The sequence below is a fragment of the Lithobates pipiens genome, unplaced genomic scaffold (genome assembly GCF_037356315.1).
Source record: "Lithobates pipiens isolate NorthernLeopardFrog02 unplaced genomic scaffold, aLitPip1_a1.2 Scaffold_16, whole genome shotgun sequence".
NCBI lineage: Eukaryota > Metazoa > Chordata > Amphibia > Anura > Ranidae > Lithobates > Lithobates pipiens.
In genome coordinates, this window is record NW_027507748.1 from 197,491,601 (window position 1) to 197,518,567 (window position 26,967).

Consider the following 26,967-nt stretch of genomic DNA (forward strand, 5'->3'; position numbering starts at 1 on the left):
GATACCATTGTACTTCTGAGAGTTGACAGGCAGTGAAACAGTGGTACATACAGAGAGCGATTACGCGGTGGCACGATACATTGCTGACAACTGAATGAACTTGTAGAAAGGTTTGCAAACTCAGTGTATATGCACGTATTCTTCTAACGAGGATGTGTTTTTTTTTTCTTTTTACTAAATAGATAAACATGTAAATGTGATCAGGAGAACATAAAATAGAATTTTTAATTTATAATAAAAATGTATATAAAAAAATTATAATTATTTTTTTTATTATTTTACCAGTTTTTAAATATATCCATACACCTACCGTAGCATTTTTACATATTACACTTGTGAGAAAGTAGTTCTGAACACAACAAATATTTGAATTTGAATTTCTGCATTAATTATTAGCAGTTTATTTCTAATTATGGAGGTCCTATAAAGCTTTTGATGGTTTCTGAAATCTCTTTTAAACACACCATATTGCACTTCAACAGAATTCAACTGCACTAAGCTGGTGGCCAAATTTGCATTTTTTTTTTATAGGGTGGGCAAGGACAGGTCTAGACGTAAAATGAGTGGGACACCAGAATCGTTGTTTGAAACATTTAATATGTGCTAGTTTTAAAATACCCCAGAAGTTCACATCTTTTCTTAAATCAAGGCTATTGCTAAATCATTTATTATGACTGCTATTGTTAAATAGGACTGTCTTTATTAGCCTGTGATCAGAACACATTTTAAAAGCTATTCAGGCAGAAATGTTTATAATACCTAATGTTTCAACACCGCATTTGCCAAGCGAATTGCTGTAAATCTAAGCAGGTAGAAGCAAAATGTAACTTGTGATAAACAGGGAAAAAAGCCCAGTTGAATAATGTACAATTATTATATCATATAGCATGCAGCTTGTTACAAACAATAAAACAAATGTATTCCTAAACACTCACAATTTATAACCAATTGCCATGACACAATCATTGTCATCTAAGGAAGACATGGTAGACCACCCCCTTTCCTCCCCTCCGGTTGCTTCATGGCACATAACGGTATAGGTTTCATCAAGGCACAGATAGCCTCATTACAGTAGTCCAGTTTATAGGGTACCAACATGCAGAACCCTCCTCTGCTAAAAAGTCCATGACTCAGAGACAGTAGAACTAGACATACAGTGTATTTACCTCCATGGTCCCGGATAAAGGGGTCTATATTGTTACAACTGTAACATATATCTCAACAGCTGTTGTGAATCACATCCATAGGACCAACGGACTTGATGTTTCTTCCAGTGATAAAGTCAGTAATTATTGCACAAAATCAATTATCCATGTGTCATGTCCAATACAAAGTATCGTTTAACTGTGCTGCATATGGGGTATTTAAAATACAAGACAAGAAAGGCAAAGCAAAGATGGCGTATACAGCAGAGAAACCCAGTTAGGTTTTGGAGGCAACTTCTACATCAGATGAAGGACATCTATACTGCATTAATAAACATAGTGCTGAAAATAAGGACAATGGGGGTAGGTAAATGATGTGCATGTTTTTTTCCAGTTTACTTTAGTCTTAAATCTATCCATACCCGCACTATGTCTGTGTGCCACCATGTTTTTACAAAGATAGCAATGGGAGATCAGGCCCATGGAGATTGGTATTAGAATTTTAGCTGTAATTCGCCATCTCCGACAACAGATAGTATGAAACTCTCACGCAATGACCTACTTTTTGCTGTAATATACCTAGAGGTGGAGGTACAAGGGCAACTCAGGGCACCCCAGTAAAATTTGACCAAATTAATCTTTTTGTGTTTTGGGTCAAGCAACTGTTTTTTTAAGCAAATATTATTTGAAACAAACAAATGTCTGATTTGTGGTTTATCATTATGTGTATGGTCTGCTTGAGAGCCCATTTTAATTGGTAGTTGCACTGAACATGCCTTACATGCATATACTAGTATGTGTGCTATTAACCATTCCTGGATAGGCTTTGGTCAGATACATGGGAATCCAGTTCCTTTATAGGATATTAGTACATAAGCAAACACTTCATTTTTAAACAATGACAAGGAATTTGGGTTTCCTACAAAGTTAGTCTTTGGCAGCTATGGTGCTAAAGGATATTGAAAGAGGTAAATGTTTTAGTAATTGATATATAACGATGAGCAGATAACCTCCAATGTGTTAGCCATGCCATGCCAATAAAGGCTAGGGATAGACAAAAGGGCACCGCACAATAGCATACATCAAATTACATAAAAGGCTCAATAATACATATATAAATATCAAAAGGGTAAAGTGTCCACAGCCAATTACCACCTGTCATTTGACTTACTACCATATCGGGTAATGAGACCCTACAGACTGAGGCAAGCACTATTAGTTAAAAGGAGGGTAATTCATATTCTTAGAGACAAATTATAATAAAAAGCTGATCTATGAACATCCATTGGCAAGATCATCTTCTTTGCTAAATAATATAGCCTGTCTTTCAGCTTGGGAATCATAGGCTTACTAAATATTTATGAGTGGATGGTTTGCCCATTGCTGAGTGATAGGACGAGCAGTCCCCATTCTCCTTGTTCTTATTCAGGGCGTTCTATGTAGGGCTTCTTCATCGTTATTAGGCCTCCTGCTCCCTGTGCAGCTCCTGATCTTATTAGTCTTCATTCCCTGAACCACATCCCTCGCTAATTCCTTCACTTGTTCAGCCCAGCTGGAGTAGAATCTTGGAAACAACACAAACCAGCTTAAAAAAGGAGATTCAGCGAAAGCCTGCGATCGAAAGAGTTGATCATCCATGAAAGACCGCAGTGTGTACTGCCATCTGTTGGGCCTTCATAAGAATAGCTCACCAACGTACACAATATTTCCGATAAGATGATGTGGAGGTCCGTCTGCATAGAGAAGCTCCATGTCATTCTTCATTATTTGCATGCTATATCTTTGCATAAAATGATAAACACCACATCTTATAGGTATATACAGTATTATCTGGCCACTAAGTTGAATTATACCAACAACCCTGATCTGTCCAGAGAGAATTATTGGTTGCTGCCACTACAGAGTTTTTTGCAGCTGTATGTTCCTAGGCTGTTTTTCTTATCCTTCTATACAGTACAAGCATGTATGTATCAGCTTACCTGGTATGCTCATGTTTGCTGTAGGTCACTGACTCATAATATAGTGCAGGGAGGATGTAAAGTAAAGCTGGCCATACATAGATCGAAATTCAGTCAGTTTGGCAGGGACCAGACCGGATGAATTTCGATGTATTGTCAGGCTGGTTGTACAGAAGTCAATCTACCAGCCCCAGAAGGCTAAGGGATCATATACAAAGCGCAGCCCAGCTCATAAATTATTGGCTCAGGTGAGGACGGAACTGGATCTCTGGACAGGCATATTACCTTTTTTTTCAAAGTCAGCAGCTACAGCATTTGTAGTTAGATGGCTTTCACACCAAGCCGCCCATAGCGTCGGGGGTAAAACGCCACTATTTTTAGCGACGTTTTACCGTCGGGTTTGCAGCGCATTTCGGCCGCTAGCGGGGTACTTTTACCCCCGCTAGTTGCTGAGAAAGGGTCAAAACCGACCGCAATACGCCGCAATAGTGGCGTTTTGCTGGCGGTAATGCAGCACTGCCCCATTGATTTCAATGGGGAGCAGCGGTGCAGGAGCAGTAAACACACCGCTCCTTCATCTCTCCGAAGAAGCTGCTGGCAGGACTTTTCCTGACGTCACTCCATTCACTGGAGTGAATGGAGCAGCAGTTTGAGGGCGGATTGCAGGCGCTATTTCTAACGCTATAGTGCCTGCAAAATGCCCTCAGTGTGAAAGGGGTCTTACTGACTTTCATTTTTTTGTTCCTAGGGTGAAGAACCGCTTTAAGGCTTGTGAACTTTACATATGTGTCCAAAGAAGCATACAGTCCCTAATATCTATAAATATCTTATGCTTTTCTTACGGAGTTCTAAAAGCATAATATAGCATGATATTTATTCCTATCTCTCTTCCTCATTACAAGGCATTTCACATAACCTGTAAGGTATTTAAAGTGGTTGTAAACGCTCAGGAAAAACAAAAAAAAACAAACAACCTGCAAGACAAAGACATAAAGGGGGTTATTTACGAAAGGCAAATCCACTTTGCACTACAAGTGCAAACTACAAGTGCAAAGTGCACTGAAAGTGCACTTGGAAGTGCAGTCGCTGTAAATCTGAGGGATAGAGCTGAAATGAGGGGAAGCATAGCATACTAGCTCATTATGAAATACTTACCTTAGATCGAAGCTGTTGCAGTGGTTCCCGTACACCGATGTGGCCCCCATGGCTACATGTCTCCCGGAGTTATTTCTGGGTTTGCAGGCTCCAGCACTGTGATTGGCCGAAATCAAGATAATGTCACTCCCACGCACATGCGGTCACGGCACAGCTACTGAAGAAATGTAACGAGCGAGCCGTTTCTTCTGTGCTCGCTGTTTAGGAGAGATTCACTGTATCCGCATGTGCCGACATCATCAGCACATGCGGATACAGTGAATCTCTCCTAAACAGTGCAAGTTTAGGTGATATTCACGGTACCTACAGGTAAGCCTTAGTATAGAGAAGAGAAGGCATTCCTTTTTGGTAGTTTTCCCTCCCCATTGGCCAACACAGAGGGCCAATCAGAAGAAACTAGAGGAGCATCATGGGAAATGTAGTCCCAGAGATACATGGCACCATTGGTTTCAGCAGGGAGCAGACTACACTCCCCAGCATGCACTCTGCTGGGGTGAAAGAGAAAACCCAGAAACAAGCTGAGGAGTGCTTGTAGCAGCTACTACAGGAGACATGGCAAATGAAACAGAGGACTGTGCTGGGGGAACTAATAGCCCCAGCACAACCAGCCACGCTGCACCGCACCACCAGAGAGAGTGACGCTGCACCGCACCACCAGAGAGAGAGAGTGACGCTGCACCGCACCACCAGAGAGAGAGAGTGAAGCTACACCGCACCACCAGAGAGAGAGTGACGCTGCACCGCACCACCAGAGAGAGAGCGCGACGCTGCACCGCACCACCAGAGAGAGAGAGTGACACTGCACCGCACCACCAGAGAGAGAGCGCGGCGCTGCACCGCACCACCAGAGAGAGAGAGTGACGCTGCACCGCACCACCAGAGAGAGAGAGTGACGCTGCACCGCACCACCAGAGAGAGAGAGTGACGCTGCACCGCACCACCAGAGAGAGAGCGCGACGCTGCACCGCACCACCAGAGAGAGCACGACGCTGCACCGCACCACCAGAGAGAGCACGACGCTGCACCGCACCACCAGAGAGAGCGCAACGCTGCACCGCACCACCAGAGAGAGCGCGACGCTGCACCGCACCACCAGAGAGAGCGAGGCGCTGCACCGCACCACCAGAGAGAGCGAGACGCTGCACCGCACCACCAGAGAGAGCGCAACGCTGCACCGCACCCCCAGAGAGGGCGCAATGCTGCACCGCACCACCAGAGAGAGCGACGCTGCACCGCACCACCAGAGAGAGAGACGCTGCACCGCACCCCCAGAGAGAGCGACGCTGCACCGCACCCCCAGAGAGAGCGACGCTGCACCGCACCACCAGAGAGAGCCACGCTGCACCGCACCACCAGAGAGAGCCACCCTGTACCTGCAGCGCCAGAGGGAGCCACCCTGTACCCGCAGCGCCAGAGAGCAGGTCAGTGTCACTGGGCCATGGACACAATAGGAGACAGACAGTACTGGCATGGCCACAATAGGACTGGGACACTATAATATAAAGGGGACTGCCCCGTAAAAGGGCACTGTAATCATTGCAGTGCCCCTTTTTAGTGCAGTTCCCTTTATATCACAGTGTCGCTGCACATTACAGTGTGGAGGACCAACACCAGCCACCCCAGCTAATGTCTACCGAACCCACCCCCCACCCCCGGTCCCTGGAAAGGTTGGCTGCTCAATCTAAAATGCCCGGGCCTATTTTTTGTCCCAGTCCGGGCCTGGTCGGCTCCGTAAAATACCAAGGAGCTGTTGATCCCTCTAGGTAGTTAATTGATGCTTCCTGTCAGTGTGTAACTGCCTTCCCGTACAAGGTACGAGCAGACAGCTTTCACTGATAATCTGCAGGAACCTTACATTGCACCCGTGATCTGTTACAATGCTTCCCAGGTTCCTAATAAAACAAAATTATAAATGCACATTTTTTACCTCCAATAAGATGGGCATTTATTATTTTTTTAAAGGGTGAACATATCCTTTAAATCAAACGGGGCTACTAAGCTGATGGTAGATCCAAAGGAAATTGTACAGTCAGAGAATCTCCAGGGCAGGGGAAGTGCTGTGAATTACTCTAATGAGGTCTAGCTATCTCAGTCCATCAGAATCAAGAAAAAAAAGTCCTCAAGTAAAAGAACAAACTACATGGTATTTAAAATGCGGACAACTGCATGATTCATTTCAATGAGTCTTCTTAATAGGTAGAAATGCTACTTCTATTTTTTTTCAAACCTTCTAAGCTGCAGGGCGTAGATGTAAACTAGCCACGTCGTAACGATCGGATTTCTACTTGAAATACATTTTCATGCAGTAAAAAGTACATATGCGTTTCACTGCAGGAAAACAGACACGTGTGAACAGGCCTTAAATTATGAATGTGTGCTCAGCAGATGCCACCAGCACCGGCGAGCTCTCTGGAGAACAATAGTAGTTCAGGCAGGAAAACCCAGGCAGACCGATAAAACATTTCCCCGGTTGGATGGGGCGTCTGATGCAGTGTGAGGTCAGACAGCCGAGGTTCACAAGGCCAGTGAGCATTCATCCTCCACACATGGACCCCTCCTCTAAGGGAAGAGTAGACCCATCCGGTGAATCATCTGTTTCCTAGGAAACCAGGTAAACCACCAGCACTGGGAATGTTGCAGCTGACATTCAGAGGGTACACCAGAGCTCCTAGTTAAAAATTCAATATACTTTATGGCTCAGGCTGTCACAGCACTGATCTGCATGATGAGCAATCGCTTTTCAGGATAATCAATGTTTACCTTGTGAATGGACAATGTACCATGCAGGAAAGCCAAAGATTCAATCAGTCTAAACATCCCTTGAAATTATCTTGTAAATGTTGAGGTAAACAAACAAGATAGTAGAATGAAAATTCAATTAGGCATGCAGGTCTCCACTAGGGATAAGCTCAGGTGTGTTCAAACATGAGTCTAAAATGGCCTGAGCTGTCCCGCCAGGAAGCTGTTAAAGCTGACCAGAGGCGGGGGGGGGGGGGGGGGGGGAGGTAGGCCCCACAGTGGTATGTATAAAGGACCCTTGTTTACATCATTATATCATAGGCAGCATGCCCCCCCCCCCAGAACCACACGTAAACAAGGGGCATGTATATGTACAGCTGTGGGGCATGCTGCCCCCCCCCCAACCTGTGATTGTTGGTTGACTTTGACAGCTTCCTGGCAAGACAGCTCAGACAGGTTCAGACTTGTGTCCGAACACACCTGAGCTCATCCTTGGTCTCCACTATTGAAGACAAGGCCGCTTATAGGGGAATATAGGCAGGATTCCCATACAAAACTCAGGCCCTATTAGGTCAGCACAGGTGTCTGGGCCTGGCCAGCCATATGTGTGACAAAAGCAGTGCCTATGAGAACACTGAACCCATCACCCTACCCTTGAACATGAATGTATCTGGCGCTTCTCCCCAACATGATTCCAGCTCTCTCTCCCTTTATGTGAATCTTGGCCAACAGGGTTGGTGTGCTAGGCTTTGTGGTGAGTCAGCTAGGCCCACAGCCTTTTCCTTATTGTTCCCAGTGTCATGATAAGGAGCGCTAAGGGGGGACCTGTTGGAGATGCTGAGAAGTATTCTGTCCCTGGCATTTGAGATGTGAGCAACAATGGAGCAGCTTAAAATGATGGAATTGACAGTGGTGCCCAGACTGGAAACTGGAATTGTATTAGATGCCTAGTTATGGAAGACACTGAGTGCAGTCATCATGGACTAAGATGGCCCCTGGAGGATGCACTCTAATAACCGCCTGTCATTGCAAGATACAAGAATGTCACTGGCTGCCATTTTATATTGACAAGCTGCAGCCATATTCCTGTTGCTAGTGAATTGCCAAGGATCCTAAAGTAGACCAGTCATCAGATTTTCTTATGTTAAGTGCAACATAAGAAATTTGTTAGTGTAACACATTTAGTTATTTATTACCTCTCACAGAGATCATAGTAATCCCCCCATAACAATGTCTTCATCTGCTTTTCTCTTCAGAAGGATAGCCTTCCAACATGTTATAATGTACAGTAACAGTATAATTTTTCAGAAAATATCCATCTTTTATCCTTAAAAAACAGTGGCGGCCTGTAATGCAGGGTGCAGGGGCACTGCCCCCTATCCATGCATCCAGCCCCCTAATCTACACGTGGGGCACCAAGCGCATGGATTCCAATGTTTTTTTTTCTTTTAAGCATGTGATTAGAGCCAGAGGCTCTACTAGGCTTCAAAAAAGGGTGGGCATGGGGTGCAGTGCTCTGTTGAATGAATATTCGCTATTGTTACACTAATTCTCCTCCTGGTCAATTAGGAAGCGGGACATGAGACCAGTTTCCCAATTGACCGAAAGGAGAAGCAATCCCATCGGCCTAGGAAGAGAAGGGAGGAGACGTTGCCATGAAGACAAGGAGGAGACGCCGCCTGTAGCCCAGAGGGAACCGCTGCCTGCGCCATAGATGATGGGGTAGGTGCGAGGCTGGTTACCGACTGACTGCTCGACCAGGGAGGGATGGTGCAGGTGACCCGACTGACTGAGGGGGGGTGGCCGTGGGTGCATTGTTTACTGCCCCCCCAAAAAATATACCACCAGCCACCACCAGTCATCTGTGAGCTCTAGTCAGTGATTTTGAATGGGCAGAGATGATGTTGACAGTCTCCTGCAGGCAGAGGAAAGAATTTCCCCAGTCTCCTCCCCCACTAATTACACTGTAACAGTGGCGGTTATTTACTAAAACTGGACCATGCAAAGAAACCAATGAGAGGCAGCAGCAGGGGCTGATCCGTGCCAAACATTTGTGAACACAGCCAAAAATGCACAGGTAATTGTGTCATCTCAGTCTAGGAGGTAGAGGATGACCTTGGATAATGTCTGAACAAAGATGCCTCTGTACTTCTGGAGAAAGGAGCAGATATGGCATTGTTGGGGAAAGAGCGGGGTTACTGTGATGTCTGCGAGAGGTAATACATAACTGTCATACGGGCATATTACTTTGCAGGCTACACTTAACATAAAAATACATAGCTGATGACAGGTCCACAGATCATAATCAAATACACATACTGTATGTGGTTAAAGTGTATGGGAGGACACTGGGGGGTGAAGGGCCATGTAAGGTAGGCTGTACGGGGTCCCATGACTTCTAATGGTGGCCCTGATTTAACGTATCTGTTGATAAGCTGCGATGGATCATTACAATAACAGGATTATTATAATCTTCTATTATAGTAGGTAGCTCTGAGCTATAGAATATGATTGTCTTTGCAAGGACAGAAAGAGCAATGCAGTACCTGCTTAATGTGTGCAATCCATTGATCCTGCTTGGTACAGACAGACATCGCTCAAGGTTGCGTCTGTCAGAGCAGCTGCAAATATAAAACTCTACCGATGCTGCTTTACAGACGCAGAGCTCTCAAGGCTGTATGTGGCAGCTGTGGATATGCCTCACAAATACCTATTTGTTCTAACTTGTAACATGTTGAAGGGCACCTAATGTCATTGTCTGGTGAAAAAATTATAACTTGGCTGTTATGACTCCTGGATATGCAAGGTTCCAACTGAATTCACTTACCTGTACTGAAGAGTAGTAAAGGGTGAATTTCATTGTGTTCGGTTCACAGGCACTTTCTATCTGTGTTTCCGCACCTGTCCACCTATTGAAACAGAGTGGCTGCAGGATTCTGTGTGCTGGGGTATTCTCTTCGTTCCTACCTTATAATGAAGTTTCTTCTGCCAGATGGAGTGACCTCTGCCTAACTGTAGTAGTATAGGCCTCCTGGCCCAACGTCATCAAAGAAAGAGTGGTATGGGAGCATGTGAAGTAGTAAATAAACCCTGCCTCTGAAATGTGGGGTACGGTGTGGAGGTTAACCACACTGCCATTTGCCACCAATGCGGAAGGGGGTGGGGTTAACTGCAATGCTATTGACCATCGATGCAGGTTTGGGGTTAAAGTGGTTGTAAACCCTTACAAACCACTTTGACCTACAGGTAAGCCTAGATTAAGGCTTACCAGTAGGTCCAAGAAATATCTCCTAAACCTACACGGTTTAGGAGATATTTAGTAAAAGACAGTCACAACTGTCTACGGCACATGCACGTAGGTGCACTGACGCCGTTAGCAGCATGCCGCTGCTAATGGCGATATGCCGTTAGTGACGTCATCGCTGCTCCGGTGCTGTGAGTGGCCGGAACAGCGATACCCGGAAAAAGATGGATGCTCCGGACTACAGGGGACAGCGGTGACATCGCTGGCTCCTGTGTCAGGTAAGTGACACATAATGGGCTACTATGTGATGCATAGTAGCCAATTATGCTTTACCTTTGCAGGGAGACAAAGAGGAAGTAAAGCCATCAGGGTTTACTTCCTCTTTAAGGGCTGATTACCATCATTGGTACTAATCACCAATAAAGGGTCTTTGAAATAGCACTGTCACTGACCACTAATGGGGTTGTTATTACGGCAGTCACTGGCACCAGTGCTAGGAGGTTTTTCTTGAGCCATTGAAACCAATGCTGGGGGTTATTATTAAGGTCACTGACATCAATGCTGAGAGTGATTTTTGCGGTCATTGGCACCAAAGCTGAGGGTTATTATTGACATTGATGCTGACAGTTATTATTGCAGTCACTGGCACCAATGCTGGGGGTTATTATTGCGGTCACTGACACTTATGTTGAGGGTTGTTATTGCAATTACTTATACTGATGCTGGGGGTTATTATTGTGGTCACTTATACCGATGCTATTGGTTCATATTGAGGCCACTGACACCAAAGCCATGGATTAATATTGAGGAAAATTAAACCAATGCTAGGAGTTAATATATCAGTCACTGACACCAATGCTGGGGGTAATATTGCAGTCACTGACACCAATGCTGGAAAAATTGCCAATGACAATAGGGCTTATATTACTAACACCTCCTCTTCAGTTTGAATACAACTACAGCAGGGCCAAAATCTTCTTCAGGCACTGAAGTGTGATACAGCTGGCTACCAACACAAATAAATTACCTGCTATTATGCAGCCCTCAAGAAGTGTTGGGAACTACACTTAAGGCTCTTTCTAATTAGGAAGTTGGCCACCACTGGCTTAAGGTGGTATACACTCTTCAATATTATCCAATCAAATAGATCAATGAAACCAAACAAATAACCATAACTTTCCTTTTGAATTTCTATGGACTACATATCCCATGGTACCTTGCTGCCTGCAAGCAGTGATTCCTGTACTGACCACACCTCCTGAATCTCCTACTCTCAGCATCTCTGTAGTTCAAAAGACAGGCTCTGTGAAATGTGTGACAGTAGTGCCTACTAACAGTGAATAGTAAATATGTGTCACAGAGTTCAAGGAAGTAAATGTGTGGGGATCTTCACAAGGTTTACAAACTTAAAGATCGTTTAGATTATTAGGAGCAGGCTAGAAATAATTGAACAACGTGAAAATTAATATAAGATTTTACATTTTCACCATAGATATGTTTAAGCTGTTACCCATAACAACTTTGTAGGCAGGTTGAGTAGTTAGGTGCTGTCCCTGCTGGGATGGTGGGAGTTAATGCCTTTCTCGATTCTTTGGTTTTGGTGGGTATTTCTCTGGGCCACCCACTGGTCTTGTGTGATTTAAAATGAATCATAGTCTGGAGCTGTCCATTACCATCCAGATGTAGAACTTTCAGAAACTGGGGTTTACCCTGAAGACACCAGCACTGGTCTGTGCCTCGGAAGGACTTGTACCTACATGGAGATGCCTATAAAGGACTTATCTTTGCTTGGACTACTCCTGAGCAGGTATGCCGTTGCAACACTCAAGCCTGTAGCTAGAGTTAGGGAATAGGAAATAATAATGCCTTTATCTGTTGGATTGTGAAATGTCTACTTGCACCTTTGAAAGCGTTTGAAACTTTGTCTTTGCCTGGCCTGAAGTTACTGAAAGGGGTGTAATGTAAGTAACTGCCACGTACTTAGTCAAAGAGTGGGTCTTAAACACATCACAGTAGGGTGGAGTGGTGTGAAGATACAAGTGGTGACCTGGAGTACCTTTTATAGGTGGAACAGCCTCTAGCAGCAAAGGAGAGGTTTTCGGCACTCCTTCCGCCAGCGGTCTGTTTCCCAGAACACAGGGAGCAGATTTGTGCCACAGAGGTTCCCATCCTGTAGAGAGGTATGGATGGAAGTTCAAGTGTTGAGTTAAGTGCACATGTGGAGCTTTAGCAGAGTCCACGGCGAGCCCCACTTCGCTACTGGAGAGTAGTAGTGGAAAACGATGGACAGGTAGATGTGTACAAGTCTCAGAATGTCCCTTCTAAATGCAGACTACAGAGAAGGTGTACACTGTCATGGGGAACCTAGAGTTAACTGCAGAACAGTTGTAGTGCAATGTACATGCCGTACATTCACATAGCTCCCAACTGTCCCTGATTTTGAGGGACTGTCCCTGATTTGGAGCAATGTCCCCCTGTCCCTCATTGCTCCTCATTTGTCCCTTATTTTGGTCTGATCTATAAAGTTGTTTATAAAGTGCACTTTTTATCCATCAAAAAGTGTTTCCCAGTGCTAAACCTTTCATCTGATTTCTAAATTGCTGCATTTGTAAATTCCAAAAGCCAATATAAAGAAATAATAGTGGTAAAAAAAAGTACTTGTGGGTTTAACCAATCATGTTTTTTTGTACAATTTTCCTTTAAGGGGACCTATGCCTACCTACTTTTGCTGATAGGTGTCCCTCATTCCCATCTCAAAAAGTTGGGAGCTATGCATTCATCTTTAAGAGTAGAGGCCCAATATAAGGTTGAATATTCCCTCACAGCAGCCTCAGTCTTGTTCAAGAGCATTGATGAAGATGACACAAAAAAAAGGTACTCATGTGTGTAGTAAAGTGACCCTGTAAAAAGTGCCTAATGTAGCCCAGAAGAACCCACATGCGGTAGGCCTCTCATGTGACCCAGTGCTTGGTGCCCCAGGAGTTAATGGAAAAACATGAAGAATGTGACAAACAACATATCTACCCCTATAGGCCCCACCTTCTGTCTGCCTACAACCTATCGGGTCACTACTGATTCCCAAATGCCACGGCGAAAATTAAACAAAAAATGTAACTGGTTGCTGTGAACAATTACGCCTCTTTCTTCTGCTCCGGCATTTATGAATCGTCTTGTGTGAGACAGGGAAAGCCATTTGGGAAATATGCCGAGTAGGGTCAGCTACAAGGACTTCGCTATTTAGCAGTGGCGTACTGTCTGGCTCTATATGACCGAGGTTATTCAAATAGGAAGAAAAGAAAAAATAAAGCATAATGTCTAGCTCTAAGCATGTTTTATTAATAACTGTGAAGGATATTGTCTGCGTGCTTCTCTGCCATAGATAAGAAGCCCATCTTTACCTCCAGAGTGGAGAACATCTTCGATTTGATGACCAGCAGCAAAATATGTAATCACCAAATTTATTTTCGCAGCTGTTTATAAGCCACGCCACCTCTGGATTATGTAGTTAAACGGAATCTATAACAACTGCCTTTTTATTGAAAAAGGAGGAAAAAAAAAAAAACATGAATTAAATGCTATGGTTTTGGACTGAATACACAGAGAATATGGTAAATCATTGAAATGACAAACACTAAAGTGTCTCCGCAGCGGCGGCAAGATCGTACACGGAGCCTTGAAAGGACTTTCAGCGCTGTTTCTAATCATGGACACACTTCAAAGCCTCCGCGTTATGAAAGAGTAGGGACAGGAAAAAGTGATGCAATGTTTTGTGACGCTATAACCCTTCACTTCTATTATACCTAGAAGGCGATAAAGTTTTCCTTTGCAGCGCCGATAAACAGCCCCGTGACACAAATTAAAAGCAAACAGGCTTTCGTATGCGATGCATAATGATTTGTTGCTGCCTTCTAGGCCCCTTTGAATTACTGCGCTACAATGCAATGGCAAAAAAAAAAAAAAAAGATTTGCGAAAAGCCTCCGATTCCTGAGGGCTCGGCGGCATTGTTGGCTAAATACGGCTTGCAGCCTTCCATAAGAGCACCATCCCCTCCCATCCCCATCTGAAGCGCAGCTGACCAGCTGGAGCCAGCGCTGTCAAGAGCTTGATAACAAACCAGCCTTCTCGTCTCTTCATTCACGTATCTGCCGTACCATTTGGAAGCTCCTGTGGCTCCCGGCTATACATAATACACATTAGCATGCACAGACCAATGTCAGAGAGTAGAGCAAAAGAAGGAAGAAAAAAAAAAAATCTGCAAACAAAATAAATGTGTCACATCTTTTCTGCATAGAACATAAATCGGTGGTTAATTGCCACAAGGCAGGGAATAAAGAAGTATAACGGAAGGGTACGTGTATTTGTAAAACCGACAGATACACCTTGTTGTACCGGGGAGAAAAAACATAAAAAATGAAGAAGTGCAAGGCGCCGAACGCTCTACGGTAGAGCTATGTTACATCTCGTCCTGATAATGGCCATTAAAGAACAATCACTTTCCATAACCCCATCAATCTTTCTTAGGCCACAATCAGTATTAATTGTTGATGGAACCGCTCATTATACAATTTAATTTGGACAATTACAAGCCCATACCTCCCAACTGTCAATGATTTCGAGGGACTGTCCCTGATTTGGAGCAATGTCCCTCTGTCCCTCATTCTTCCTCATGTGTCCCTCATTTTGGTCTGATCTATATAGTTGTATATAAAATGCACTTTTTATCTTTCAAAAAGTGTTTCCCAGTGCTAAACCTTTCATGCAATTTCTAAATTGCTGCATTTGAACATTTTAAAAGCCAATATAAAGGAATAGTAGTGGTAAAAAAAAAAACCCTTGTGGATTTAATTACCGTATTTATTGGCGTATAACACGCACAGGTGTATAACACGCACATTCATTTTAAGAGGGAAGTTTCAGGCAAAAACTTACATTTTTGTATTGGCGTATAACACGCACACGCTATTTGCACCCGATTTTCATGGTGAAAAAGTGAGTGTTATACGCCAATAAATACTGTAACCTTTTTTGGGGGTTAATTCTCCTTTAAGTGGGGGTGGCAGGGGGCATGTCCTATGCCTTTATAAATTTGCTAGTAGGTGTCCCTCAGTCCCATCTCAAAATGTTGGGAGGTATGCGAGCCATATACTCAAATTTTGAATGGTTGTAAGTATTTGTAAGCAGGGACTAACTAACACCTTGAGATTTCATGGTAAGAGCCTCAAAATTTCCAACTCTTCCAATTAAGGTGGCCTCGCTGAGGCTGGGTTCACACTATGCGTGGCTACGGGGCACATCACTGTTCCAGGCCCAAATTAGGTCCGATCGGACATGAAACAGAGCCAAAAACGTACAGAACCCTTCTGCAGTGCACTCTGTGGCCGCCCTGGAGATATTCTGATCTGGCTTCATTGAGATTCTCACACTCTCCTGTTGTGCGAATTGGACGCAGGGAAATCCACATCTAATTCGCATAAGTGTGAACCCAGCCTTACACTTGTATGGGGGCAGTAAAAAACAAGATTGAGACACATTTTTACAGCAAGCTGCAGGGAAACCCACATCTAATTCGCATAAGTGTGAACCCAGCCTTACACTTGTGTATGGGGGCAGTAAAGCACAAGATTAAGCCACATTTTTACACCAAGCTCCCCCCAACTGCTCCCCCTTAAAGAGATATTAAAGGCAGATTTTTTATTTATTTTTTGCTTAAAAAAATCAAACAAGCATGGTATACTTACCTAATTACCTAGTTACATAGTAGGTGAGATTGAAAAAAGATACAATTCCATCAAGTCCAACCTATGTACTTGCTCTGTGTAAAAGTTCTGCACAGATCAGCCACGATCCTCCTTTTCTCTGGTCCCTCGCTGGTGCTCTTGGCCCCTCCCTCCTGCCACATGCCCCCATAGCAAGCAGCTTGCTATGGGTCACCCATGCAAGCTCACACCCAAGCAACTACCATGTGTGTCTATTCACACAGGGAGCACAGCTCGCCCCACCCTAACTTTCTCCTCATTGGCTCACTGGCTTTGATTGACACTAATGGTATCCAGCGGCTACTGCTGCTGTTTCAGCCAACAAGGAGGAAGAGACTGGGGGAGCTGAGGATCTCGTGCACATCACTTGTTTGGGACGGGGCTCTGGTAAGTATTAGGGGTGCTTCTGCACACAGAAGGTTTTTTACACCTTGGGCTTTTACAACCACTTTAAGCTGTAAAGGCAGCAGACAGGGATGTACACGCACAAAGCATTGTGTTGCAACAAAAATTATACCTCTCCATCATGTTTGGTAGGTAGCACTGCAATCACTCCACAACTGCCACATGCAGTGGTTGCAGCACAGGGGTGTGGGTTTTTATAGGTTAAACCAGGTGGCAACATAACTCCTTCTCACTGCCTGTCAAATGCCCTTTGAAATGTGTTGTATCGTAGACATGTGCATTCGTTTTCGTCCGAATGCATTTTCGTCCGAATTTCAGCTATTTTCGTTTTCGTTTTGCCAAACGATAACGAAAGCACAAAATCCGAAAAACGAAAGATCCGACATAAATAAATGCTTTATTTTCGTTTTCATTGTTACAACAGTTCGATATAGAATAGGAGATTCGACGTGACTCTGACAACGTGTCTATAGAACCTGTGTTCGAATGTGCCTAACCTTACCTCTATTAGTCCAAGATTATATAGAGAAAATATTCGACAGAGAAAAAAGATTTGACAGAGAGAAAAGATTCTGCAAGATACTGTCCTAAAAAGTGTTTGGGGACCCGGGTCCTGCCCCAGGGGACATGTATCAATGCAAAAAAAAGTTTTAAAAACGGCCGTTTTTTCGGGAGCAGTGATTTTAATAATGATTAAAGTGAAACAATAAAAGTGTAATATTCCTTTAAATTTCGTAGGGGGGGGGTTGTCTATAGTATGCCTGTGAAGGGGCGCATGTTTCCCGTGCTTAGAATTGTCCCTGCACAAAGTGTCATTTATGCAGGAAAAAAAGTCCTTTAAAATCACTCGCAGCTATAATGAATTGTCGGCTCCCGTAATACAGAGAACACTCATTGAAAGTCATTGATAAAAAAATAAATAAATAAATAAAAAAAAAAGCGTGGGGGTCCCCCAAATTCAATTACCAGGCCCTTCAGGTCTGGTATGGATATTAAGGGGAACCCTGCCTCAAATTTAAGAAAAAATTTGACGTGGGGTTCCCCCTAAATATCCATAACCAGACCCTTCAGGTCTGGTATGGATATTAAGGGGAACCCCGCGTCAAATTTAAAAAAAAATTGACGTGGGGTTCCCCCTAAAAATCCATACCAGACCCTTTATCCGAGCACGCAACCTGGCAGGCCGCAGGAAAAGAGGGGGGGACGAGAGAGCGGCCCCCCCTCCCTCCTGAACCGTACCAGGCCACATGCCCTCAACATTGGGAGGATGCTTTGGGGGTCTGTGACCCCTCAAAGCACCTTGTCCCCATGTTGATGAAGACAAGGGCCTCATCCCCACAACCCTGGCCGGTGGTTGTGGAGGTCTGCGGGCGGGGGGCTTATCAGAATCTGGAAGCCCCCTTTAACAAGGGGACCCCCAGATCCCGGCCCCCCCCCTGTTTGAAATGGTAAGGGGGTACAAAAGTACCCCTACCATTTCACAAAGAAAGTGTAAAAAATGTTTAAATAAAACAAACACACTTTTGAAAAATTCCTTTATTAAAAATAAAAAAATAAAAAAAAGATTCCAGCGGCGGTAATCCACTCTTGCTATCCAGCGACGGACGGTCATCTCTCCAGCGATGTCTAATATCATCCAGCGCAGCGCAGCATCCTTCTTCTGTCTCCGTGGAGGAGACACTACAGGCATTCCGGCGGCTGACGTTTGTTATATACGGAGGGCGGGGCCACCCGTCACCTGACCCCGCCCCCCTCTGACGCAAGGGGAAACCCGGGGTTCCCCGTGACGTAGGGGTGACCCGCACCCCTCTGATGTAACACAGGCAGGTTTCCGTTACATCAGAGGGGGGCGGGGTCACCCCTACGTCACGGGGAACCCCGGGTTTCCCCTTGCGTCAGAGGGGGGCGGGGTCAGGTGACGGGTGGCCCCGCCCTCCGTATATAACAAACGTCAGCCGCCGGAATGTCTGTAGTGTCTCCTCCACGGAGACAGAAGAAGGATGCTGCGCTGCGCTGGATGATATTAGACATCGCTGGAGAGATGACCGTCCGTCGATGGATAGCAAGAGTGGATTACCGCCGCTGGAATCTTTTTTTTATTTTTTTATTTTTAATAAAGGAATTTTTCAAAAGTGTGTATGTTTTATTTAAACATTTTTTACACTTTCTTTGTGAAATGGTAGGGGTACTTTTGTACCCCCTTACCATTTCAAACAGGGGGGGGGCCGGGATCTGGGGGTCCCCTTGTTAAAGGGGGCTTCCAGATTCTGATAAGCCCCCCGCCCGCAGACCTCCACAACCACCGGCCAGGGTTGTGGGGATGAGGCCCTTGTCCTCATCAACATGGGGACAAGGTGCTTTGAGGGGTCACAGACCCCCAAAGCATCCTCCCAATGTTGAGGGCATGTGGCCTGGTACGGTTCAGGAGGGAGGGGGGGCCGCTCTCTCGTCCCCCCCTCTTTTCCTGCGGCCTGCCAGGTTGCGTGCTCGGATAAAGGGTCTGGTATGGATTTTTAGGGGGAACCCCACGTCAATTTTTTTTTAAATTTGACGCGGGGTTCCCCTTAATATCCATACCAGACCTGAAGGGTCTGGTTATGGATATTTAGGGGGAACCCCACGTCAAATTTTTTCTTAAATTTGAGGCAGGGTTCCCCTTAATATCCATACCAGACCTGAAGGGCCTGGTAATTGAATTTGGGGGACCCCCACGCTTTTTTTTTTATTTATTTATTTATTTTTTTATCAATGACTTTCAATGAGTGTTCTCTGTATTACGGGAGCCGACAATTCATTATAGCTGCGAGTGATTTTAAAGGACTTTTTTTCCTGCATAAATGACACTTTGTGCAGGGACAATTCTAAGCACGGGAAACATGCGCCCCTTCACAGGCATACTATAGACAACCCCCCCCTACGAAATTTAAAGGAATATTACACTTTTATTGTTTCACTTTAATCATTATTAAAATCACTGCTCCCGAAAAAACGGCCGTTTTTAAAACTTTTTTTTGCATTGATCCATGTCCCCTGGGGCAGGACCCAGGTCCCCAAACACTTTTTAGGACAGTAACTTGCAAATTAACCTTTAAAATGAGCACTTTAGATTTTGAACGTTGGAGTCCCATAGACTTTAATAGGGTTCTAAAGTATGCTATATACTAGCTCCGTCGAATCTTCTTTATACATTCGACAGACACCATAAGCCTTCAAAGACAGATTCGACCGTGATTCATGTGGATTTTCGGACGAATGCAATTTTTGAACGAAAAATGAAATAAATAAAAACGAATTTCGGGAGTAACTAAATAAATTAAGTTTTCAGACGAAAACGAAATTCCGAAACGAAATATTTTACTCTGCACATGTCTATTGTATCGCAGGTCGCTGTAAGCAACACCAGTATAAACAAGTCCTAAATGATGATTGTTTCTTCTGTAGCAAAATATATATTACAATTTGTTTCTTTGTAGGATTGTAGCTACCACTACTGCCAGATGAAATTATAACAAGTATGGGCACCTTATGTAGGATCCGAATAAGGGACATTTAATAAAACTAGTGCAGACAGTACCTGGAGCATCTGTGAATGGCAGTCAATCAGCTTCTAGCTTCAGTAAAGCTTTCAAAATTAAAGCTGGAAGCTGATTGGTTGCCATGCACAGCTGCTCCAGTTTTAATAAAGTCCCCTCATTCCAATTTAAGTATGTATGTTCCATACCTGTGGGATCCCTGTGGAAGCTGAAAATCACTGTAGTAAGCACCACTACTACAGTGCTTGAGTTTCCGCCCTGCTGCTTACTGAATGCAGGAGATTGCCCACTCAGGATGGGGGCCATTCAGAGAACACTTTCCATTTTCTCAATGTATGCCAATCGTTTTCTGATTGGATGAGGTGGAGATTGTGGGAATGCCTTGCATTCACTGAGAAAATGGAAAGTGTTCCCTGAAGTGCTCCAGAGCTGAGCAAACAACCTTCTGTTCATGGTGCAGCAGGACAGCCTGCTCGGCATGAGACCCATAATCTACTGGGGATCATTGTAGTAGCAGTGATTACTACAGTGATTTCCAGCTTCCACAGGGATCTCAAAGGTATGGCACATGCATGTTTACATTGGTGCAAGCTGGGTTGATATAACTATCTAAATATTGCCATATAGTAAAGCCCCATACACACTATCAGTTTTTCTGCTGAGTTTTTCCTTCAGATTTACCAAAACCATATAAAATTAGGTCAAACCTTAGGAGTTTCAATTTGTATGCAATCAGGCAGGCCCTTGCACTACATGGTTTTGGTAAACCTGAAGGAAAAACTCAACAGACAAACTGATAGTGTCTATGGGGCTTACCTGGAACTCATCTTAAGTTCTCTCTTAGCTGAAATGAATGTATTTTCTCTTGAGAAGAGGCAATTGGGGGGATGTGATCACCATGTATTAATACATAAGTTGTCAATATAGTGAACTTGGTGTAGAGTTATCCCCTTTAAGTTCATTACAAAGGTCAAGGGGACATTTTTTATGTATGGAGGAAAGGAGATTTACCCATTTATAGAAAGGCTTCTTTACAGTAAGAGCTGTCAAAATGTGGAATAGATTCTGGCCAGCTCAGTAGCTTTTTGGAGCTAGATGCATTTCTAAACACCAAAAGTTAGTTGGATACCAACATTTATAGTTAACACTTGACATTGCTGATATAGGAAATATCTGATTGCCTTTGGGGGATCAGGAAGGATTTTTTATTGCCTTGCTCTGGATTAACTGCGTGTATAGGGTTCTGTAAATGGATGGTTTCTATTTATTTAGGCAACTACAATTTAATTGTTAGGTGGGCATAGCCATGGCAGAGGCTGTGTTTCTCTCCTTATAGGTTTCTTTATTAAAATTATCATTCTTGAATTACTCTGTGGCCTCTCACAATTCGATTTTTAGGGCTCATGTAGACAGACTTTGTCAAATGCTTGCTCTTGCATTCAAAGTAAGCACTGTTCTAGTGCATGTATTCAAACAAAAAATGCAGCAAAGGCTGTGCGATATATGAATATAGGATGGGTGGATGAATAAAAAGTCTGCCTCCTCCATTCATAGACCACACTTCATTGATGGAAGGTATAGTACTACCTTGACCCTTTTTGTTCTAATATACAGTGCATCCAGAAAGTATTCACAGCGTTTCACTTTATCCACATTTGATATATCCAAGATGGATTAATGATTTTGCTCAAAATTCTACAAACAATACCCATAATGTAAAAGAAGCAAGTTTGTTTGAAATCTTTGAAAATGTATTAAAAATAAAAAATGAAAAATCACATGTACATAAATATTCACAGCCTTTGCCATGGCACTCAAAATTGAGCTCAGGTGCATCCTGTTTCCAATGTTTATCCTTGAGATATTTCTACAACTTGATTGGAGTCTACCTGTGGTAAATTTAGTTGATTGGATGTGATGTGGAAAGGCACATACCTATATAAGGTCCCACAGTTAACAGTGCATGTTAGAGCACAAACCAAGCCATAAAGTCCAAGGAATTGTCTGTAGACCACCGAGACAGGATTGTATCAAGGTACAGATCTGGGGATGGGTTCAGAAAAATTTCTGCAGCATTGAAGGTCCCAATGGGTGCAGTGGCCTCCATCATCCATAAATGGAAGAAGTTTGGAACCACAAGCACTCTTCCTAGAGCGGGCCGCCCAGCCAAAGTGAGTGATTGGGGATAAGGGCCTTAGTCAGGGAGGGGACCAAGAACCATATGGTCTCTCTGACAGAGCTTCAGCATTTTCCTGTGGAGAATGGAGAACCTTCCAGAAGAACAACTATCTATGCAGCACTCCACCAAGCAAGCCTGTATGGTAGAGTGGCCAGACAGAAGCCGCTCCTCACTAAAAGACACATGACAGCCCGTCTGAAATTTTCCAAAAGGCACCTGAAGGACTCTCAGACCATGAAAAACAAAATTTTCTGGTCTGATGAAAGAAACATTGAATAGTTTGGCCTGAATGGCAAGCATCAAGTCTGGAGGAAAACAGACACCGCTCATCACCTGGCCAATACCATCCCTACAGTGAAACATGGTGGTGGCAGCATCATACTCTGGGGATGTTTTTAAGCGGCGGGAACTGGGAGACTATTCAGGATTGAGGGAAAGATGAATGCAGCAATGTACAGAGACATCCTCAATGAAAACCTGCTCTGGACCTCAGACTGTGGTGAAGGTTCATCTTCCAACAGGACAACGACCCTAAGCACACAGCCAAGATAACAAAGGAGTGGCTATGGGACAACTTTGTGAATGTCCTTGAGTGACCCATCCAGAGCCCAGACTTGAACCCAATTGAACATCTCTGGAGAGATCTAAAAATGGCTGTGCACCGACACTCCCCATCCAACCTGATGGAGCTTGAGAGGTCCTGCAACGAAGAATCGGGGAAAATGCCCAAAAAAAGGTGTGCCAAGCATCATACTCAATAAAGACTTGAGGCTGTAATTGGTGCCAAAGGTGACATCAGCACCTTAAGTACCTTCTCCCAGCATGCACAGCAAGAGTGACACTTCCACTGAGCTGGTTCCGAGAGAGAATAGACACTTAATGCACCTAACTGGACTGCGTTCCATCACTTGCCAGAGATGACAGCGCCACCTATGGTCAGGCAGAACACCATGCAATCCAGCCAGACTGGTACTGAGGCCAAAATTTTGTGTAATTGAACCCAAAACCAAATTGCGGTTCCAGGAATATTAAAGGACAAAAATACATAGCGTGTGCTCTTCAGGAGACGGCGCTACGCGCAGAACATATCATAACATATCATACTGTTTAAAGCATTTTGTTATACAGTAAAAGAACAAATGTGAGTACACCCTTCACATTTATGTAAATATTTTATTATATCTTTTCATGTGAAAACACTGAAGAAATGACACTTTGCTACAATGTAAAGTAGTGAGTATACAGCTTGTATAACAGTGTAAATTTGCTGTCGCCTCAAAATAACTCAACACACAGCCATTAATGTCTAAACCGCTGGCAACAAAAGTAAGTACACACCTAAGTGAAAATGTCCAAATTGGGCCCAAAGTGTAAATATTTTATGTGGCCACCATTACTTTCCAGCACTGCCTTAAACATCTTGGGCATGGAGTTCACCAGAACTTCACAGGCTGCCACTGGAGTCCTTCAACTCCTCCATGATGACATCATGGAGGTGGTGGATGTTAGAGACCTTGCGCTCCTCCACCTTCTGTTTGAGGATGCCCCACAGATGCTCAATAGGGTTTAGGTCTGGAGACATGTTTGGCCAGTCCATCCCCTTTACCCTCAGCTTCTTTAGCAAGGCACTGGTCATCGTGGAGGTATGTTTGGGGTTGTTATTGTGTTGGACTACTGCCCTGCGGCCCAGTCTCTGAAGGGAGGGGATAATGCTCTGCTTCAGTACATGTCACAGTACATGATGGCATTCATGGTTCCCTCAATGAACTGTAGCTTCCCAGTGATAGCAGCACTCATCCAGTATCCAGACCATGACACTCCCACCACCATGCTTGACTGTAGACTCTCTTTGTACACCTAACCTGCTTGCCACCACACACACTTGAAACCATCTGAACCAAATAAGTTTATCTTGGTCTAATCAGACCACAGGACATGGTTCCAGTAATCCATGTCCTTAGTCTGCTTGTCTTCAGCAAACTGTTTGTGGGCTTTCTTGTGCATCATCTTTAGAAGAGGCTTCCTTCTGGGATGACAGCCATGCAGAACAATTTGATGCAGTGTGCAACATATGTCTGAGCACTGACAGGCTGACCTCCCCACCCTTCAACCTCTGTAGCAATGCTGGCAGCACTTATACGTCTATTTCCCAAAAACAACCTGGACGCTAAGCACGTGCACTCATTTTCTTTGGTCAACCATGGCTAGGCCTGTTCTGAGTGGAACCTGTCCTGTTAAACTGATGTATGGTCTTGGCCACTGTGATACAGCCCAGTTTCAGGGTCTTGGCAATCTTCTTATAGCCTAGGCTACCTTTATGTTGAGCAACAATTCTTTTTTTCAGATTCTCAGAGTTCTTTGCCATGAGGTGCCATGTTGAACTTCCAGTGACCAGTGTGAGAGAGTAGGAGCGATAACACCAAATTTAACATACCCACTCCCCATTCAAACCTGTGACCTTGAAACAAGTCATATGACACCGAGGAGAGAAAAATTGGGCCCAACTTGGAAATTTTCACTTAGGGGTGTGCTCACTTTTGTTGCCAGCGGTTTAGACGTTAATGGCTGTGTTGAGTTATTTTGAGGGGACAGCAAATTAACACTGTTATACAAGCTGTACACTTACTACTTTACATTGTAGCAAAGTGTAATTTCTTCAGTGTTGTTACATGAAAAGATATAATAAAATATTTACAAAAATATGTGGGGTGTACTCACTTTTGTGAGATATTGTATATGTTTGAAAGGTGCAAAAAAGGACCCTTTCATCTTGCCAGAAACGTTGTTAGCTGATAACTTTCTTTGCTGTCTGCCTGTGCTACATTGTTATCAGTTGCATTGTCACTAGTCTTCCCTGAGGATTACAGAACCTTGTCCATCTGTGTTATGGAGGTCAAGAGGGAGTCTCTCTAGTCTTATCCTAGGTAAATGAAACCACCAAGATACTCATTCACTCCCTCATTATCTCTCGCCTTGACTATTGCAACTCCCTTCTCATTGGCCCATCTCTCCATAGGCTATCCCCTCTTCAGTCTAACATGAATGCTGCTGCAGACTTATCCACCTTACCAACTGCTCAGTGTCTTCCACTCCTCTGCGCCAATCTCTACACTGGCTCCCGATCACACAGTGAATTAAATTCAAAATACTAACCACAACATACAAAGCCATTCTCAACTCTCCGCCGAGATACATCACCAATCTTGCCCTCCAAATATCACCCAAACTGTCCTCTCCACTCTTCTCAAGACCTTCTACTTTCAAGCTCCCTTGTCTCCTCCTCCCATGCTTGTCTCCAGGATTTCTCCAGAGCCTCTCCCATCCCCTGGAACTCTCTACCTCAATCTGTGCGGACATCTCCTACTCCAGCTGCCTTCAGGCAACCCCCCAAAACTCATCTTTTCAGGGAAGCCTATCATGCCTCCAACGAATCTTTTATCACTTCCCCACAGTTACAAACTTTTGTACCACCTGCCCCACCCAATTAGATTCTAAGCTCTTCTGAGCAGGGCCCTCTTAATCTTTTTGTATTTTATTATATTGTAACTGTATTTTCTCCCTCTTATATTGTAAAGCCCTGCATAAACTGTTGGCTCTATATAAATACTGTATAATAATAATAATAATAATATGGTAACAACAACCATGACTGCCTCCATAGATACAGTACGAGTGAATATAGAGTGAATGAGCGTAATCAACTTAGGACAGCAAGTGTGTTATTGGCAGGCTCACCAAGTAAAAATAAAATAAAAAAATCTTGTCCAAGGACCGGTAGGCCATATATTATATTTTATTTTTTGGATTTGGTTAATCTTTAGAATAGTACAGTTGCACTATAGCTATACAGTTTAATAGCGTTGCATCCTTCACCAGTGAAGCACCTCCATAGACATGAACAGACCCGGCAATTAGACTCACTTTGACAATATTGTTGTGTAATTTTTCTCTATTGTGTCCTACCCCTGCAAAATTAATCTTATGAGATTAATCCCTCAATAATCACAAAGCAATCTTGTGCAGCTGTGCATCATAGCAATTCTTGCTGTCGGCGATGTTTAAAATTCTAGAGCTAAATAACTACATATATAGCACGTATATTACTGTTTAACTTATATTACCCTATTATAAGCCATAGAATAATAATGAGCACATACAACCATGTCTGTAGCAGCCTGCACTGTGGAAGCTACTGTAAAAGACGAAGAAAGGGTTAATCCAGAAATTCACCGCAGGTCTTTTCCTCTCATGGCCACTGATAAAGACAAAAGGGAGCCCTGGCAACTGGAGGCAAAATCCTTTCCGACACGCTGATATAGAATGATAACGCTATACAATAATGGAATATGGGCTTGTTAACTCTCTCGGATCCAGCCGCCAGCTGCGTTCCTCCTCTCTTGGGGTTCGTAAATGGGCCTTTTGATGTACGATGTCTTTGATGTTGCGCCGGAGCGGTTCTTAACAGACCAGGCTGTGCTTCTATAGAGAGCTGCGGAAAGAATGCATAAGCTGTTCAATCAATTCATCTTTTGTGTTGCTATAGATTTATAATCTGGCTATAAACATTAGATGAAGGTTGGATGTGCTGCCACAATTTCGATCACGGCATTCATTTATCTGCACAATCATTGGGTTAACTTTATGCCTAAATGTGGCACTAAACCCTGGTTAAGAAATGTTGTTCAAGTCTGTATTCTTAAATCAGAAAAGTACCTTCTTTTGCTCTCAGTCTCCTCCAAACCTCCAAATTCCTTTTTATTAGTTGCTGTGACCTGACTTCCAGTTACAGGAGAGCTTTGTTGGTCCCTCTGTATGTAGGAATATAGCCACCCTAATTTGCTTGCTCCAGAGA